This window comes from Rhinatrema bivittatum, chromosome 2 (assembly GCF_901001135.1).
Source record: "Rhinatrema bivittatum chromosome 2, aRhiBiv1.1, whole genome shotgun sequence".
In the NCBI taxonomy this organism is placed as follows: domain Eukaryota; kingdom Metazoa; phylum Chordata; class Amphibia; order Gymnophiona; family Rhinatrematidae; genus Rhinatrema; species Rhinatrema bivittatum.
The window spans coordinates 85,076,983-85,093,463 of record NC_042616.1 but is presented as its reverse complement, the minus strand read 5'-3'; the positions used below and the strand labels follow the sequence as shown (position 1 = coordinate 85,093,463).

Sequence of the window (16,481 nt, the reverse complement as noted above, 5' to 3'; positions counted from 1 at the left end):
AGAAATAAGTGATATTGTTAACAATAAAATAATAAAGTAAAAACACAACCTAGGTACAAGACTGAAAATAGGAAGCAAAACACACAAGCAACAGGAAACTTTACACTGGGAAGATTCTAGCTAGTAATGCAGCTGTAATAAGAGGAGGGCAGGGGAAGAAATCTGGTTATTTACCTTTTACTTAAAACTCTAATAGCTGAGAAAATAAAAGGTTGAATGAACGGCATCACTATTGCTTCATTGAAGTCAGTGAAAGACAGGGGGCCAATGTAATAAGCTGTGGTAGACTTGCAGCGGGTTTTTGTGCGTGGCATTATGCGCGTATTCCTGTGCTAATCTTAAGCGTTGTATGTGACAACGCAGTTAGCATAAAAGATTTCACACACAAACCCACTTAAAAAGCCGCAGCTGGTTTAGTGCGAGCCCATGCTAATGCCAACCAAAAGAGGCAATTAACTGTTCATGTGCAATGCAGAGAGCTGCGCTGGCGTTGGTGTGGGTGTGGGTGTTTTTAAGCAGATTTTTTAGCGCCTGGGTCAAGGCAGAAGTTAAGTGAAAACGCCTGGCTGGAGGTAAAAAAATTAAGTGGCAAAAGCAAGACGAGAGGTCGGAGTGGGAACAGGCATGTCAGAAATGTTGAATTCTTTTGTAGCCCCTTCCAAATCTCTACTGCATTTCCCCCGCTCACCTGTTCCCACCATTATAGCTCCCATGTGGTCAATGTTGGATCATGAATGGGTTAGACATTGCTCTACCCATCTTCAGCCCCATCCCCAGATCACTAACTCACTATTGTGTTATGAAAGGGGAAAGCTTTCAACCAAGTATCAATCATGAGACACCACATTAATGCGGGTTTATGTGTAGTTTATTACATAGAGCCTTCAACACCTCCCCGGTTCCATGTAATTTCAACCTTTCATTACAATGTAAACCGATATGATGTGTATTTTAATGTCGGTATAAAAAAGATGTTAAATAAATAAATAAATAAATGAATAAATAAATAAACACGCATTGCGCCACACATATCATCGCGAATATTTATTTTGCATGGATTTTCTGCATGTATCTTATTTGCATGCCATCCCCTTATTACATCTTGCATGCTGCATGCACTAAAAAAATACATGTTGAAAAATAGTGCTGAATTCACCGTGGGTCTTATTACCTCGGCCTCTAGAGGTGGTCAACTGCCAATATGATAAAAAATTGTTACAATTTTATTTTCAGCAATCACTTTTGCTATGCTGGAAAGAACAGACCAATGGCTCTCTTCCAGTACAATTGGTCAATCAAAGTAATCTCAGTAAACATAATAAGGGCCACAGAGCAGTCGGCCACCACAGCACGAATGACAATCAGAACGCTTTGTTTTAGAACATAAGTACATAAGAAATGCCATACTGGGTCAGACTAAGGGTCCATCAGTATCTTGTTACCAACAATGGCCAATCCAAGTCATATGTACCAAACGTTTGGCAAGTACCCAAACGTTAGATAGATCACAAGATACTATTGCTTATTAATTACCGTAATAGCAGTTTATGGATTTAACCTCTAGGAACTTATCCAAACCTTTTTTAAACCCAGTAACACTAGCTGCTGAAACCACATTGTTATACTTGTACTTGGTTTGTGGGCCCTTGGGTAGTGGAGAGAGCTGACTCCACCCACAGAGAGGAGCCCTGTGGGGACTCTCCATGACAGGCGGGGTCTCAACAGTGATGGACACAGGAGTCAGAGAATATTTATTATATAGCAAGAGAAACCCGAGGAGCTGGTTTGGTAAACTTAGTCCTTTGAGTAAGATGACCTGAAATGGTTTCTCCAGTAGTGGTCCGCAGAACAGGGTAACCTGGGTATACTTGCTTCTTTGTAGTTCTTGTGCGTGGTAGCTAAGGTAGTGGTCCGCAGCGCGGGGTAAGCCAGAGATGGATGTTGGCAGCTGGCACAAGGTGGTGTGGATCCAGTAGTGGTCCGCAGAGCGGGGTAAGCCAGAGATGGGTGTTGGCAGCTGGCACAAGGTGGTGTGGATCCAGTAGTGGTCCGCAGAACGGGGTAAGCCAGAGATGGGTGTTGGCAGCTGGCACAAGGTGGTGTGGATCCAGTAGTGGTCCGCAGAGCGGGGTAACCCAAGGATCTGTACAGTAACAGATCTGTAGAGTCTGTAGATCAGGTCTGTACTCACTCCGTAGAGTTGCAGTTGGTATCTCGTGTAGCAGCAGCGAAGACCTGGAGCAGGAACACTGGAGGGTCGTCCGTAGCGAGAGGTACTCACTAAGCTGTTGAAGGTGAGACTCGCAGAGAAGGCTCTCCGAGGAGCTGATAGCTCTGAGTGTAGCAAGGCCCCCGAGGAGCGGGTACCTGAGTCACTCAGTCTGGAATGCAGGAACAGTGAGGCAAAGCATCTCTGAGGAAGGAATTGAGCCAGATGGAATCCTTGCTAACTCGTAGACAGGAAAGTCCGGTAGGCTTAAGTACACGTAAGCAGTGACGTCATGCGCAGGGAATGCCTCCGAGGTTCCCGCCATGACGTGGTTACGAAGGAGGCAGGCGCGTGTGCCCTAGGTCACACCAGAAATAAGATGACAACCGAGATCGCCCACGCCATCCCGGAAACGCCAGGTAGGTCGGTGTGTAGAGGCAGAAGCGGCCATCTTCGAGAGAAATGGTACTGCAGGGCAATTTGTTTTAAATTTGTTTTAAATGAGCTACTTGCTAACTTCATGGAGTGCCCCCTTTTCCAAATTGCATTAACATACATTATAATTATTTGTACTATTCTTATGTGTATTAGTTGTCACATATAAATTCCAGAAGGGTCCAGTTGTACCTAGTTTGGGTGTGGCTATCTCAGAACTAGGGGGGAAGTAAATTGTGCAAACCAGCACATCCATTGCAAGCAGCGCACGGCTTGGAGACTGACGCCTGGGCAGATAAGTTTTTCCTGCTTAATACTTAAATTATTGTAGTAGGCTTCTGTGTATTATAGATTGCTGTCTGTGATTTCATTTCATTATAGTCAGATATAAACAGTGTATATTAAGTTGCTTTTTGGGTATCTCTGCTGCTGTGTTCAAAATTTAAACAAAAAAACCCCGAAAACACCATTACAGTTTTTGTATCTGTTAGAATCTATCTCTTAGTTAGATTTAGTGTCACTAATAATCTCTGTTTAGATAAGAATATTGGGGCATAAAGAGCTGGGTAAACAATTTAAAACAAAGGACAAACTAAACTTCCAGAAGGGTCTTGTTGTACCTAGCTTGACCAAGGGTTAACTGTAACTCCCTCCCACCCTCCCCCTCTGCCCACCCACCCCTAGGTTTGTTTTTCTAATATAGTCTGCCTAAATTCATAATTGGCAACAAGATAAATTTGTAAATTAGTATTTCCCTAAGTGTTATCCATCAAATAAATTACAAAATGAGGACAATCCAATGTAACTATTGTGGAGCCTTTATTCTGAGGGAAATCATCTGGAAACGTAGGGCTTGCCCCATTTGTTCAGAACTCTCTTCCTTGGAAAAGGAGTTGGCTGAAGTTAAAGCTGAATTAGCTTCAATGAAGAAAATTTCACCCACTTTACAATATTCAGGAATTAATTCCCCATTACCACAAAAAAACCCCCAAAAGTCAAGGAGAAAGAGATTTACAGTGGGCTCAGGTAGGATAAGACCTGTGACCCACAGGCACCCATTCCAGACAGCTGTGCAGCCTACAAGTCTACCCCTCCACTCACAAAGGGCACGAAGGAACTCAATAAACAACCGGAATAAAGTGGGCTTTGGTAAAATTAGACCTGTGATGCAGAGACATAAACTGCATCAAGTGCAATAAGCACAAAAGGCCTTCTCTGTATCAAATACTGAAGAAGTTCTTGAGAAAAAGATTGAAGTGTTAACTGAAAAGGAAGAAGAAACCCAATACATACAGAAATTCCAGATCAGTAACAAAAGTAAAAAGCTCATTGTGCTGGATGAATCTGTCATCAGAGGCACTAATCCTTTCCTATGCACAAATGCAAAGGGAAAGGGAGAAGTGAATAACAAAACTCAACTAAAGAGGTCACAAAAGGAGTCCAGGAACAGCAGTAACCTGAACAAGGAAAGCTGGAAAGCTATGAGCATAAATGCTCATAGTTTGGGCAATAAAATCCCAGATCTGCAAGCCCTTATGGTGGAAGTGGACTTGGACGTTGTTGCTGTCATGGAGACGTGGTTCACAGAATCTCACGATTGGGATGTGGCAATACCGGGCTATAACTTTCTAAGGAACGACAGAGAGGATAGGAAAGGGGGAGGAGTGGCTCTTTATATCAGAAACAATATTCAAGCATCTGAGCGGCAAGGAAGATGGGGCAATGAAGAAGCACTATGGGCCAACCTAAAAAAAAGATAGGGCATCCATTTTTATTGGAGTTTTTTTACAGGCCTCCAAACCAAAAGGAAGAGCTTGACAGAGACCTGGATGAAGACATCCTAAAGATGGGGTAGAAGGGAGAAGTGGTGATCATTGGAGACTTTAATTTGCCGGATATAGACTGGAGAAACCCATCTGCAGAATCTAACAATAGTAGAGAAATAGTGGATGCCCTGCAAGGAGCTTTTTTCAAACAAATGGTAATGGAACCCATGAGAGAGGGAGCTATACTAGATTTAATGCTCATTATTGGAGATAATGTCTCTGATGTCCAGGTGGGCACCCACCTCAGCACCAGTGATCATTAAACGGTATGGTTTAATATCACAAAAAGGATACTAAGAAAAAGCACACTGACCCAAGTTTTGCAGTTCAAAAACACAGACTTTGATGAAATGGGGAAATACCTGGAGGAAGAACTAGTAGGCTTGGAGAACGAGAGAGAAGTGGAGCAATAGTGGACCAAACTTAAAGGAACACTTATCATGGCAACTAATCTATATGTTAGAAAAGTAAAGAAAAGCAAAAGAAGAATGAAATCTATCTGGTTCTCAAAGGAGGTGGCTGACAAAATAAAGGCTAAAAGAACAGCATTCAAGAAATATAAAGGATCCCAAAGGGAGGAACACAAAGAAGAATATCTGGCGGAACTGAAGGAGACAAAGAAAACAATCAAGACAGCAAAAAATAAAGTGGAAGAAAGGATTGCCAAAGAGGTAAAGAGAGGTGACAAAACATTTTTCAGATACATCAGTGAAAGGAGAAAAGTTCAAAGTGGTATAGTGAAATTGAAAGGTGAAAAGGATCAATGTGTGGAGAGAGACGAAGAAATGGCAGAAATATTAAACGAATACTTCTGTGTTCACTAAAGAGGACCCCGGAGAAGGACTATCGCTAGTTAACAAGAAATTGGAGGGAAATGAAGTAGATGAAACTCCATTTATAGTAGAGAATGTATGGGAAGAGCTGGGGAAACTGAAAGTGGACAAAGCCATAAGGCCTGATGAGGTTCATCCCAGGATACTGAGGGAGCTCAGAGATGTGCTGGCAGGTCTGCTGTGTGACCTGTTCAATAAATCCCTAGAAACGGGAGTGGTGCCGAGTGATTGGAGAAGAGCAGTGGTGGTCCCGCTTCACAAGAGTGGGAACAGAGAAGAGGCTGGTAACTACAGACCGGTTAGCCTCACCTCGGTGGTGGGAAAAGTAATGGAGTCACTGTTGAAAGAAAGAATAGTGAACTATCTACAGTCGGGAAAATTGCTGCACCAGAGGCAGCATGGATTCACCAGGGGAAGATCCTGTCAGACAAATCTGATTGACTTTTTCGACTGGGTAACCAAGGAATTGGATCGAGGAAGAGCACTCAATGTCATCTACTTGGACTTCAGCAAAGCTTTTGACACGGTCCCGCACAGGAGACTGGTGAATAAAATGAGAAACTTAGGAGTGAATGCCAAGGTGGTGGCCTGGATTACAAACTGGTTGACGGACAGAAGACAATGTGTAGTGGTGAATGGAACTTACTCTGAACAGAGAGCTGTGTTGAGCACGGTGCCGCAGGGATCGGTGTTGGGACCAGTCCTGTTCAATATCTTTGTGAGCGACATTGCGAATGGGATAGAAGGTAAGGCTTGTCTTTTTGCGGATGACACTAAGATCTGCAACAGAGTGGACACACCGGAAGGAGTGGAAAGAATGAGATGGGATTTAAGGAAACTGGAAGAGTGGTCAAAGATATGGCAGCTGAAATTCAATGCCAAGAAGTGCAGATTCATGCATATGGGGTGTGGAAATCTGAAAGAACTGTATTCGATGGGGGAAGAAGGGCTGATGTGCACGGAGCAGGAGAGAGACCTTGTGGTGATAGTGTCTAACGATCTGAAGTCGGCGAAACAATGTGACAAGGCGATAGCTAAAGCCAGAAGAATGCTGGGCTGCATAGAGAGAGGAATATCGAGTAAGAAAAGGCATGTGATTATCCCCTTGTACAGGTCCTTGGTGAGGCCTCACCTGGAGTACCGTGTTCAGTTCTGGAGACCGTATCTCCGAAGGGACAGAAACAGGATGGAGGCAGTACAGAGAAGGGTGACCAAAAATGGTAGAGAGTCTTCATCAAATGTCTTATGAGGGGAGATTGAAGAATCTAAATATGTATACCCTGGAGGAAAGGAGGAGCTGAGGTGATGTGATACAGACTTTCAGATACTTGAAAGGTTTTAATGATCCAAAGACAGCACAAACCTTTTCCGCTGCAAAAAAAATCAGCAGAACCAGGGGTCACAATTTAAAACTCCAGGGAGGAAGACTCGGAACCAATGTCAGGAAGTATTTCTTCATGGAGAGGGTGGTGGATGCCTGGAACGCCCTTCCGGAGCAAGTGGTGAAGACCAAAACTGTGAAGGATTTCAAAGAGGCGTGGGATGAACACTGTGGATCCATAAAGTATAGCGGATGTGAATAAAGTGAAGAGGCATGGGGGCAGCTTGCGGGAATGACGGCTACTACCTGGAGATTAATATCCTTATTAAATAAACATACACATGGTTAATGCGACTCCAACATTGCTCTATGCTTCAACGGCAAGAGGAAATGGAAAAAAAGGATTTGCATCCACAAAAAAACAGGGGAGTAGCTTGCTTGATACGGCAAACCAAACCACTTTCAATGATATCCAGCATAGTTCTCTGCTTCAACGGAAAGGGGGAATGATGAAAAGATTATTTATATTCAGATACCAACCAACAAGGACTGAATTGCACAGGCTGGATAAACATGCGTGGGAGTAGCTTGCTATGACGGCGGTTACTACCCCTAAACAATTAGCTAGATACTTCACTTAGATGCAGCTCCCGCACTGCTAACTACAACAATAGCGGGGGTGGAAGGGAAATAGATTGATGGCGGGGGTGGAAGGGATGGCGGGGTAGAAGGGAAATAAAACAAAAAGTCACTTACAAGGGACAAGAGAAAAAGATAAATATGGGGGGGAAAAAAAGTGAAAGCTTGCTGGGAAGACTGGATGGACCGTTTGGTCTTCTTCTGCCGTCATTTCTATATTTCTATATGTTTCTATATTGTATATGCAAGTAATGAAACTTTTAGAAACAAGGATTTGCAAAAATAAACTTACTCGAGAGTGGATTTATCATGATACCTTTGGCAAAAGGATACTGATACTGCATTACTGGGTTAGATTGTCATGTCAGTGTAGATTTAGATTTCTGTAAGAATTATTCTGCCTTGAATTCCAAATTTCTAACACACAGCAGACATTATTACATTTGTACTGCAGATAAGCCAGAGGCTTTGGGCTATGAGATCCTCGGCCCTAGAGATATCTAGGTAAGCCTGTTAAAATGAATAAGGACATGCTCCCTCTGCACAAAAAAATAAAAACCACTTCTTGGCAGATATAGTACAGTATATTTATTGCACTTTATCCTAAAAATAAAAATGAAAAAATCATCAATTTAAAACACATTTCAGACCAGCAGAGGATTCAATAAAAGTTAGGAGAGCAACACTGGAAACAACGTGAACAATAATTAAAAATCAGTCTCTGAATGGGTGATCTCATAAAACTAATAAGGCATATGATTTCACAGCTTTACAATAAAGCTACAACATTTTATCTACTAAAAAAAATATTTGAAATATTAATTTCAAAGAACAAAGAAACGTTTATGTTTTATTTATTTTTTTCTATTGGTTTAACACAGGTGGCAACTGTCTGCGTTCTTATCCACACCTAGACGCCCATGTACTAAAGCTATGAAATATTTCCATAGAAAAGGTTTTGGCATTAAATATTTGGCAAAACAACTACAATTACACAAAAATGCAAACAGTGAAAGTGTATTGTGCTAATTTATGTTAAAAAAAACAAAACAAAACCCTTTTGCAAAAACATTTCACAAATGTGGCCTTCACAGTAGTAAACTTTCTTGTGTAGCCCGCTACGTTTTAAAGTTTACTCAAATGCCATGTTAATGAGCTGCTGCCATGCAAATTATACAAAGCAGCTCATTAATGTGATATTTTGCAAAACTGGACATCCAAACCAGGCTTCACAGGCCTATTTTCATTAAAAAAAAAAAAAAACTAACTAACTTCACCTCAATGAAGTATAATTATTTTTCTGTCCAGGCCTGGGAACTGGTGGTTCTCATGAATTGCTCCAGAGATTTAAAGGAGCCTTCGGGCCTCTGTGAGCAGCCCTGCTCTGCTCCCCCACCCCTAAGTGTCATCCAAAGATCCTAGTAGTCTTAATGGCCTCCCCGCCTCTATCCCCAAACTCCTTGAGGGTCCTAAATCTAAAATATAAACACTATTAAGAAGTTCTGCCCCTATTTCTTCATGCTTGCATGTTGTAAGTATGTGGCATCACGTATACGTGTGTGTACTGTGTTATTAAGATAGCGTATTTCATGACTGTACCATGCCTTGTTGGGTTACTGTAAGGCGAATAATCAACTATTGATAAATCCATAAATAAATAAATTCTCCCCCAAAATCCATTTAAATCCCACCTCTGCCCTCAAAAGCTTACTCCATTCAAGGGATGATCTTCCAGGGATACTGGTGCCCAGTTTCAAAAGCTGAGCCAGGTGACCTTAGGAGCTCCTTTGCACTGTGCAAGGATCTCCTGTGGTCAGCTGGTACCATTTTGAAATCAGGCACCTGCGGGGTAGGAGCAAGAACCCCAGAAGACCACCTCTTCAATGACTTAAGCTTTGGGGAGCAGGGGGGAGTGAGGGGGCCAACCTCTATTTAACTATTTAACATTTCTATAGCTCTACTTGATGTAAGCAACATTGTACAAACAACATATAAGAAACAGTCCCTGCTCGATAGAGCTTACGATCCCATCAAGACAAACATACAGGTCAAGAGACTTGGGGAGTTTCATATAGCAAGACAATGGTAAAAATTAGTTAGTTAATGAGGCTGAAGGCAGACCATCAGGCTTAAGATTTAACAGCAGCCTCAAAAAGATGGGTTTCTAGATGGAATTTAAAAAAAGGCAAGAGAGGGAGCACGATGCACCGACTCAGGAAGTCCATTTCAAGCTCAACGCTCAGCCAGGTGGAAAGCACGGAGTTGGGAATTGATGGTAGTGGAGACAGACACAGGCAGGAGAGACTTGTCTGATGAGCAGTCTGCAGGAGGAGGAGTGTAGCAAGAGATAAGAGAGGAGAGGTGGTGAAGAGCTGCAGAGTGAAGACTTACAGGTGAGTAGGAGAAATTTGAATTGTATGCAGGAACGGATAGGCAGCTAATTCAGTAACTTCAAAAGAGGGGTTACATGGGTGAATGACTTTGGCGAAAGATAAGTCATGCAGCTGAATTTTGGACAGATTGGGGTGGAGACAGATGGCTCACTGAGAGACCTGTGGGGACAGTTTGCAATAGTCTAAGCAGGAGGAGCAGGAGGAGTTGTGAAAGCTGATAACAATTCTACTAGTGTGTCCACAAAGGATAGGATGGATGTTGGTGATGAGATTTACATGGAATTTGGGGAAAGGGGGAAGAAGATTCTTAATTGAGTTTGGTTTATATATATAGATATATATATATATATATATATATATATATATATATATACATACACATACACATATATATACATATATATATATATACATATATATATACATATACATATATATATATACATATATATATACATACATATCTATATATATATATATATATATATATATATATATATATATGTATATATATATGTATATATATATATGTATATATATGTGTATGTGTATATATATATATATATATATATATATATATATATATATATATATATATATATATATAGGGACCACAAGGGGGCTCAAGGACTAAGGCCATTAAAACTTCCACGCCTTTTAGATGGCTCACACAGGCCATAAATTTCCACAGCTGTTCGCGTTAAGTTCCTAGCTATGGCACCACATAAACAGTTTCTTGTGTAATTTTGCTATACATGCTAATAAAGCTCATTAGCATGAATAGCAAAATAACCACTAACTCACAGTGAATACCATGGTTTAGAACATCAGCCTCCTAATCATCAGCAGACAAGAGGCACTTGTGTATTAGATAGTTTACTTTTTAACTACAGATTATAAATCAAAAGCCAAGACTTAAGGGTATGGAAACTGGTCCCTATCTCACTGCTGTGGATTCATAGAACACATTTAGAGGAACCATACAGAAAGAAGATATTCATGCCACAGAAAAAGTCAAAGTGGAGGTATACAAATGTTTTTGACCTGGCAATATTGTTTTGGCAAAAGTGATTTTTCTGGCAGCAAACTGTTTAAAGTCCATCTTTTAAGGAAACTTTTATGGCTATATTTGCTGTTATTATTTTATTTTGTTTATTTTATTGTTCATTTTTCTGTTTTAATTCAATGTCTGTCTATAATTTGTTGTTTATACTGTTTTATCTTACAGTAAATTTTATACATTGTAAACCGCCTAGAACAGATGTGCTGGTAAATGGACCAAATATAAACTGCTGTAAATAAATAGAGCTCACCTAATACAATTGTCATTGATAGAGCACTCATATGATAAGATCAATACACTAATGACATTTTTATTGCCCTCTCCCTTCTTTCTCCTTAGTAATACAATTGTTATATTTAATTATATGAAACTTTTTCCTCTTTCCAAAGCAGATCTGCCTCTATTTAGATTTTGCAGATCTAAAGGACTAGAACAAGGTGTCCCAAATCTTTCCTGGAGACCCCACAGCCAGTTGGGTTTTAATGATATCCACAATTAATATGAATGAGATTAATCTGCATATACTGAACCGCTAGTGAATGCAAATGTGACCCAGGTTCCAAAAAAGCTCAGATGGCTGTGCATATGTTTCTGCAGAATACCTACTTAACCTCAACAGCTTAGCCCCTACCATTATATTATATGGCTCAGTGGTTATAACAATACAAGCCTTTACTTCGATGTGTTGTCCTTTACAGAGTGTGAGATCCTCTGGAAGGATGAATGAATCTATATGTAATCTCCTCCCCCCCCCCCCCCTTCATAAGGTGCATTGAATTTATGGGGTCGAAAATTCCCCAGGCAGATCTTCTATATCCCGGACTTCTCTTACCCTAACACGTATCTCACAAGAGCCCCTGTGAACACCGGGGTTGATCCAGTGAGGGAAACTCTACCTCCTGGGCCCCTGGTGCAGCTGTGGATACAGTCATCAAAAGTCACACTTACTCTATTCTTCCTTGTCCCTGCTTAGTGTTACATACAGGTGGGAGATCTTCCATTTGGGATGCAGCTAGCAATAAACCAGAAAATCAGATAATGGTGTTGAAATAAATATTTACTTAAAATTTGAAAAGATCCAGGCCAGTATGGCAAAAAATCAAACATAGCATCAGGAAAATCATAATCAAGAAAGCAAGAGATGCTTTATCCATAGTACATCCCCCAGCTGTTCTTCTCCCAACCAAATCAGTTTCCAAATCAAAAATACCTTCCCTGTGAAGGGAAGGGTAATCCTCTGAAACCACCAATATCAAACTCAGGTAAAATAACAAAACGTCTTGATTCAAAGAAAAACTTCAAAGTAGGCAACTCCAGCAGTTTATCTCAAAAAAAAAAAAAAAGCTCTTCAAATCTCAATAAATCCCCAGGTCTTCTCCTCTACTGTTATGTGGGTGCAAAGACAGGAAAACCTCTAGGCCTCAGGCCTAGAATATGCTGGAAGTCTGCCCTTGTCTCAGGAACTGGCCCAAAACTTCCAAAGCTCAATACTCTTCCACAAGAAGTCACAAAACGTTTCCACAGTTCCACTCAACTTTGGACCCTTGCTACATGCGCAGGGGGGAATTTATATTCCTGAGCCACAGCCCACAAAAATTGGGGATATAGCAGGTGGAGGAACTCCCCACCCCACCCCCCACTATATCATGTAAACCGCTTAGAAGTTTTAATACCCAGTACAGAGACACTTTAAATGAATAACTGAATGGAAAAGCAAAAACCCCTAAGATGGTGGAAAGACAGGTGTAATTTAAATTAGCATATAGCAAGATAGATACATATATATGTGAACATAGAAAATATAGACAAATAAAGATTCAAAAATCATAAATTACTATATCAAATATAAGTTTTAATGTTTTTAATATTTTAATAGATAAACTACTTACAAAAGAAAATTCTTAAAGCAATAACCAGCAAGCCCAAGGAGCAGGGGCGGATTCTGGGAAAATAGTGGCCTGGGGGATTTTTCTCCATACTGGCCCATGGGTACCCAATTACACATACAATTTGCTGAGTCACCAAATACAGAATAAAGGGACCATAAAATATACACAGAAATGCACACTGAACTGGAAATGCAAACTGAACTGGAAATCTCAACAAGTTAGACTGTATGTAATGCAGCAATGGAAAAACAAAAAATACCATCATTCCTCATAAAACATCAAACAATAAAATCAAGAACTATAAAACATCACAATAGGAAAATCATACTAAAAGTACATATTTCAAAACTGCTGATGAATAGAACCTCCAGTAATTTAACAGGGAAATTTTCAAAAATTTGTATGTAACACCAACAAAATATTTCAAAAAGAGCAGACATCAAATAATATTCAATAATTAAAACTAATAAGGATTTTAAAAAGCCCCTGCTGTCCCCTTCTGTGGGAGCTCTTGATTTCCAGTCACCCTGATATTGTCGCGGATTAGGAGGTTATCCTCTCTCTCTCACATATACTCACATGTCCATTCTCTCTCACACATACACTGTCACATACATACACATTCATGCTCTTATATCCATCATAACCTCTCGCTCTCACTGACACTGACACACTCTCAGGCTCTAAGACACTCTCTCCCCCTCCACACACAAACTCTTACTCCCTTGGATTTTCTCATACACGCTCATGCTCTCACACTCACTGGCTCCCTCACATACACACAAACACACACACCCAGGCAAGCTCCCAGTCATTTTCACACCACTCCCTCCCCATCCCCCAGGTATGCACACATTCATTCTCACACAGACAGACCCCCAGGCAGGCACCCATGCATTCACACACACACACATACACCCCCCATGCAGAGTCCCATTCATTCACATGCACACACTAAAGGCAGACCCCCCCTCTCTTTCTTTTGCCAGCAACCTCGGAGCCTCTCTCATTCCTCTGCTGCCACTGTCACTGCTGCTGCATGGTTATTGGGGAGGTGCCGATTGCTGCTACTGACACTGAAGCCCATTCTGCTGCCTCCTCTGTGCAGCCCCGTGGGCTTCCACTTTCTCCATGCTGATCTCATACATTGTGAGATCCGCATAGAGAAAATCTTGCACATTCCCAAAGATTACATGTGACAATCACTAAAAAGTAATTTATTTATTTTTTTTACCTTTGCTGTCTGATCTTAGTTTTCTTATTGGTTGGTCACAGGCTTTTTTTTTCCACCTTCCCTTTCTTATTTTTTTTCTTTGTCAATTCCTTTTATATTGTCTTTTTTTCTGTTTCTTTTCTCTCCATCTTCTTCCCTCAAACACACAGTTAGATTCTCATTCTCACATGCATTTCTCTCTCTCACACACTCACAGGCTCTCACTGTCACATGCTCTCTCATATAAAGTCATTCATACACACAGTCTCTCACTGGCACATGCTGTCTGACTCTTACACACACAGGTTCTCTCTCTCTCCCACATGCTGTCTTGGTCAAGCTCAGGCTCTCACTCTCACATGCTCTCTCTCATACAATCATTCATACACACAGGCTCTCACTGTCACATGCTGTCTCTCTCACACACACAGAGGCTCTCACATGCTGTCTCTGCAAACATTCAGGTCCTCACTCTCACACACAATCTCTCAACTCATTTCATACACGCGCACAAACACACCCTCTACAGACCATCAGCCTCTCTCTCACCTCTGTGCCTCCTCTTCGCAGGTCGCAGCAGGATGGGCTCTGCAGCAGCCCTGATCTTCTCGGGCCGCTGCGACTTCGGATTCGCGGTGGCCCTTAAGTGCTTCTCCTCTTCTGCACGCACTGATGCTCCTCCTCCTTCCTGCCCACGCGGCTCCGGCAACGTTTACTTCTGGGGCCGCGCAGGCAGGAAGGAGGAGGAGCATCAGCGCGTTTAAACGCGATCTTCGGGCCGTGGTGTCGTGAGCCTCACCACGGCCCTGCCCATCTGCCTTTCGCAGCGCAGCATGAGCCTCCCTGCACCCGGGGGCATTGGCTCCCCTCGGGATACCACTGCTTGCGGCGCCCCAGGCCTAGTGCTTCCACCGGCCCTGCCCGCAGCCCAGCAGACCCTCTTGTCTTTGGCCGGGAAGTTTAAAAAAAAAAAAATCACGTGATGGGAGCGACCGGCCCACCGGGGGAAGCCTGATCCCCCGATAGGCCAATCCGCCCCTGCCTAGGAGTATACATACTAGTGAGGTTAGAGAGAGATAATTAGTGGGAGGATCCATTCATTTTGCAGCCCTCCCACTGCGGGGCTGTAATGGATAACCCCTGCAGGAGGTTTCATAGCAGAGCTCCGCAAAGGGCCCTGGAGGTAGTCTTAGTTGAAATTCAGAGAGGAAGGCTGGAGGTTTCCTGTGTTACAGTTTGGGCCTACCTGGAGCCCTGGAAGACATCTGAGATCCTCCAGAGTAGATTTGGACATTTCTGCTGTGCACTCCTGCAGAGGTACAGAGGGTGTCCAGGGAATAATTTGGATTTTGGGACATTTTTTCTTGGTAGGAACCCTGCTGAATCCCTGGGCCTTTCCGGGACACAGGGACTGGGGAACCCGGTGTTGAAGACACCCTGGATTAGGGGAGATCAGCCCATTCAAGGTGGTGACCCACTGCAATGTAGATCTGGTGTTATTTACTTTTTAGGACAGAAGGAAGTTTATTTCCAAAATTGGGGAGGACGTTTTTTCTGCTCCCTACCCATTAAAGGACTTGTAAAACTTGCAGCTCATTCAAGATTCCCTTCCACAGGGGATCCCATCAAGATCCATTACATCTAACTAAGAGTAAGAAATCATCTTTATTAAGAGAGGACATCTAACTGGAGTCTTCACTAAACCTTGGGAGGAGAGATAAATTTGCTCTCTGTGAAAAGGCAGATTTTTTTTCCACCAGGAAGGGATTCCGGCCCATTCAAGGGGCCCTAACCAAAAAGGGGGTCATTGCACTGCCTAATCTAGGAGGGTGACAAACCAAAATTATCAATGCCACTGGTACAGTGATCTATCATCAAAAATAATCAAAAAGGGAACCCAATGGTTCACTCACTGTAAAAATATCACCTTGTTGTGATGCTGAATTACTGAAAGCATAAAAACTATTTGTGTTATTATTTAATATACTTTGATAAGCCTACATGGGTTGCCCACATGGTTATATGAGACCTTGCCAACTTCACCTAAAATATTTTCTTTAAAATATAAAGTAAGTTCCATTTGGCATGTAGGCTTATCAAAGTATATTAAATAATAACAAAAATAGTTTTTACGCTTTCAATAATTCAGCATCACAACAAGGTGATATTTTTACAGTGAGTGAACCATTTGGTTCCCTTTTTGATTATTTTTAATCTAGGAGGGTGGCTGCATTCCCAGCCTTGTTAAGAGACTCTTGCACAGATAGAGGACATAGAAAAAGGCAAACAAAAAAGGGACCCAAAAAACACTCACAACTCATTTACAAACTCATAAGACACCACAAACCATAAAACTACATCACTGCTAAAGTATATATAAGTGCACTTTGCTTTGTTATATAATTTTTATGTAGCCCCACCCCGATGTGTAGGTCCAGCATGGCTGAGGCCATAAAGTTATTTCTACTCTTTGGGGCAGGGACCATATCCAGCTCTTCGATCTCCCTCACTTCCCAAGGGGTGGATTCTTTGACTAGGGGTAGAAAGGAGTCCTCTCAGGTCCCAGTGCGAGGTGACTTAACTTCCTATGCTGAATTTCCTGGGTTAGGTGAATTTCCTCCATGTACTGTGTGCTGTGCGGCCTCCAAATAAACACCAGG

The 16,481-nt window shown here is 41.9% G+C and overlaps 1 protein-coding gene across 13 annotated transcripts in view; it reads right to left on the bottom strand.

Moving 5' to 3' along the window:
- The window catches only part of LOC115084076 (sodium channel protein type 5 subunit alpha-like), a 1,049,386-nt gene that overhangs the window by 860,272 nt on the left and 172,633 nt on the right, over positions 1-16,481 (bottom strand). The gene's annotated exons all lie outside the window — the stretch shown is intronic.